At 43.0% G+C, this 4,219-nt stretch overlaps 2 pseudogenes; both read right to left on the reverse strand.

Annotated features, from left to right (window-relative positions):
• Window positions 1–1,069: 1,069 nt before the first annotated feature.
• LOC116354349 (plectin-like) lies at window positions 1,070–2,023 on the reverse strand (annotated as a pseudogene).
• A 178-nt stretch (window positions 2,024–2,201) lies between these two features.
• On the reverse strand, window positions 2,202–3,539 carry LOC116354350 (plectin-like; annotated as a pseudogene).
• Between the last annotated feature and the right edge of the window lie 680 nt (window positions 3,540–4,219).

The following is a 4,219-nucleotide window of genomic DNA, read 5'->3' on the forward strand; positions in this document are numbered from 1 at the left end:
TTCTACTCCAATTAGCCGTTCTCTTGCGGCCTCATCAACAGATAGTTATTTATTCTTGATTGGATCGATAAAAAACCCTGTTGCAGCCTGAGCCTCAAGCAGTACCAGTGCAATACCAGGTGTTAGCAAATCTTGTGTCTTTGCCTCATAAAAGCTCTGGAAGAATCCAGATGCCAGCAACACTTCCTGTACCCCTTATGTATTTGTTCACAGATTCCAGTTGGTCCACTTGTTCAGTAGTTACTTTTCCTTCCTCCAAACTCTTGAAGGTACTGGCTTCAATTATGCTTGATTCCAAGAGTTGTTTTGCAGAGACCGGCTTTCTCAGACCTGCTGTTTTCAGAGTTGGATTCTTCTCCAGTTTTGTAATAGTGAAATTTACCAAAGTGATGATTACTTGTATGGTTGTCTTTGTTCTGTATTTATCAAGGAACTGGAGTCTCTGATCATCAGTAAAGTATCCAGAGTGAATTAAATCCCAAAGAGAGACTATCATTCCTGAATAACACCCCACTAAAATGCTAACCGTTGTCTTTTCAAACTGTTTTATCTCAGCGTCTGAGTACATTTTCTCCGGTTTCTCCTGTGTTTTAGTTTTGTCCATCAGTGGCAGAAGAAACAGATCCTTTATACACTGTTCCATCATTCCCATGTAGGTCAGGTTTGCTTGTGTCCTTGGGTCAAAGAATCCCTTGGTGTCATCACTAAGATGATGACTGTCAGGTTTTGATTAAGCTCTGCATCAAAGTATCCCTCTCTATGCAACTTCAAGGGGAAAATGAAGACACTTCAATGGGTCGATGATGCCAACCAACTAGGGGTCTTTGTAGCCAGTTACTGCCTTCTCTGCTGATAAGAGCTTTTTGTACAGTTCTGGGCCAATTACCTTCTATTTCAGAGCCTAGTCCACAGTCAGTTTCTGAAGAGGGTCAATGATAAAGCCTGTGGCAGCTTGTTCTTCCAGAAGAGAGAGGTCACTACCAGCAGTCAGGCTGCCCTTTTTCTTGGCCTCATAGATGCTCAGTTTTTGGTTGGAGTATCACACCGGCATTTTCTGACCATTTTCTGATCATTTTATCTCCTTGCTTTCAATGATTTCCAGGATAATTACAATGATTTCCTCGACTTATCATCCTTGACTTGTACAGTTTTAATAACTCCTGCCTTTTGTCCTCACACAGATATTCAGAGTTGATGTGATCCCAGTGTTGCATGGTTGCAGCTGAACCTGCCATGCATAACAGTGACATTTGTAGCTTGGAATGTCTCCTTTATGTGATCTTGTAGGTTGACTCTTGTTGCTTTTGAGGAGAAGATGACAAATCCCTGTGCTGGGATCAGTGACACACCTGGCCATAAGCTGCAGGTATGAAAGGTTCTCATGAGTGTTGGGGTCAAAGAATCCCTTAGTGTCATTACCGGGATCATAAAGAATCGGATCCATTTCCTCATCGAAATAGCCCCTCTTGAAGGCTACATGGACAAGAATATGATGGCTGTTAACAGGGTCAATGATTCCTCCAGTGGCAATCTGTGCCTCCAGCAGACAAATTCCATGGTCTTGTAAGTCTTGGAACAGAGAGATGGTTTCGCCAGTTATGGATCTTTGTAACCAGTCACTGCTTCCTCTGCTGAACACAGTGTTCCATGACGGTCAGGCCCCACTATGTTTACCTTCACTGCCTCATCCACTGAAAACGTTCTATTCCAGTAGAATCAGTGCAGTTCCTGGCATCAGTTTTCCCTTTCATCTGGCATGCTCGATTGTTATGATCTGAGAATGAGGAAGCAAAACACCTGCAACGCTAACTTACCCATGTAAGTATATTTTAACAGGTTTATCCTCTGTGACCTCCTTCACTGTCTTCTTCCCACTGTTGCGTTCCTGCAGGACATCCTCGCTAATGATATCTGCCTCCACCAGCTGCATTGCTGTGACAGTCTCCCGGATACCTTCAAAAACGACATTGGTTGTTTTCACTGATTGCTCTATAACCTCCAGAATTATGATGATCGTCTTCATTGTAAGGTGTCCCTGCGTGTATTGCCGATTTATGTCTTTCCTCTGATGTATTCGTCGAAGTATTCTGACATCAGCCATTCTCAAAGGGATACAGTCTTTCCCATGTATTTGCCAAAAGTCTCCCTCACCCTCACTTCTTTGAAGTTAATTTCATCGACTATCAAACTAAACTTATGATTCAGCCCACCTGACTGTTCTTGAAGATGAAGCAGAGTCCAGTGGCTGGGTCGATGACGCATCGTCCAATCAGCTCAAGGTACGTCAGAGTTTCCTTTGTGTTTGGATCAAAGAATCCTTTGGAGACGTCTCCTGAGTCTTCAAGTATTGCATTCATGTCCTTATCAAATCAACCTTGCTTGTAGGCCACAACTACAGGAAGTCTGATTGTTGATGGGATCAATTACTCATCCTGTGGCGATTTGAGCTGCCAGTAAGCGAATCCTTTGCTCTTTCACGATTAGGGCCTTTGACAGTGACTGAAACAGGGATATTTCACTTGTTTCACTTGTGTAGGGGTCTTTGTATCCTGTGACTGCTCGCTCGGCCGAGAGCAACTTGGCATGGTAGTCAGGGCCCACAGGGTTGTTTTTGATAGCCTCGTCCACACTGAATTTCTTGTTTTGAACAGGGTCAATCATGAATCCAGTGGCCTGTGCCTCAAGAAGAACCAGTGCTGTTCCAGGCATTAGAATGCCCTGCTTGATGGCATGATAGATGCTCATTCTCTGATTGGATGAGAGTATAGCTACACCAGAGATACTCTCTTTACCTCCCAGGTACTCTTTCACAGTCTCCATGAGCATCACATTCTGAGTGGTTGTTTTTCCTTCCTGCAAGTCATCATAGGTCTCTTTGTCAATGATGTTTGCCGCCAGGAGCTCAGTGGAGGACACCCCCCTTTGAAGGTGATACATACTGGGAGCAGCAAGCCAGTGTCAGGATCCACCATGCATTTCTCTATCAGATGTGGGTAGCTGAGATTTTCTTATGAGTTTAGATCATAGAACACTTTGACGACCTCAATCTGGTCAGAGAGTAAGCCTTTTTCATAGTGGCCTTTCTCAATTGCTGAGTCCACTAAAACATTTATTTCCAATAGGGTCAAATAGGCCTTTTGTGGATACCTGTACCTCAAGCAACCGGGATCCATAATATTTTGGAATCACATGGCTTGGAATACAGATATTTTTTCATTGGTGTAGGGATCTGTGTAACCATCAACGGCTCTCTCTGCAGCAAGGAGTTTCTCTCATCTCAGGTCCAACAATTCCTTCCTTGACATCTTCTTCTACTGGAACTTTCCAGTTGTTGATTGGGTCTATGATTCCCTCAGTGGCAGCCTGGGCCTCCAACAGGGCCAATGCTCTGCCAGGCTTCAGTAGACGTTTCCTCAAGGTTTGATATATTGCTATATTATGCTTTGTCTTCTCCAGGAAGACTCCAGCTACTGCACCGGTGCCTTGTGCATGGCCATTTTCCTTCCCTTCCATATCTTTAGTGATCAACTCCATCTTGACTTTCAAATCTGTGTAAAGACAGAGAATATTTTCTTAACCCTCTGGAAACGAAGGGTGTATTGCAATGAGTACTGGACAGCATACTATCTCAAGGCAATCTCTCATAAACATATCAATGCGAGCTAAAATCACCCGCACAGCTGATCTCAATTGCAACAACCATCATTAGCCACAGAATTGCCGCTTTTGTCAGTGTCAACTTTTAGTCCTGGTTGCTGCCAACATCATTGAAGACATTTTCACTTTGGTGAGAATAGAGCCCCACAGTAGAAGCATCATAATACCTATAAAACCTAGCAGTTAAACACAGAAATGGTTTCAATAATTTATTCTACTATTTTTTTCAGAACCACTTTCATTGGCTTTCGCTGGCATTACATTTTGATAACTGAGGGAAATATCTCTCGGACAAAGTTACTTTTATCAATGTATTCGGCTCTATTTACTCTCAGATTCGAAAATTCTAATTATTAGCATCAAAGTAGACATGCAAGACTATAAATCCCTGCAAGCTCCTGTACGCATTCTCGAGGTGTAACTTTGCATTGGGACTTTTGATCAAATCAAATGTATTTATAAAGCCCTTCTTACATCAGCTGATATCTCAAAGTGCTGTACAGAAATCCAGGCTAAAACCCCAAACAGGAAGCAATGCAGGTGTAGAAGCACGGTGGCTAGG

The sequence above is a fragment of the Oncorhynchus kisutch genome, linkage group LG17 (assembly GCF_002021735.2).
Source record: "Oncorhynchus kisutch isolate 150728-3 linkage group LG17, Okis_V2, whole genome shotgun sequence".
Taxonomy (NCBI): Eukaryota; Metazoa; Chordata; class Actinopteri; order Salmoniformes; family Salmonidae; genus Oncorhynchus; species Oncorhynchus kisutch.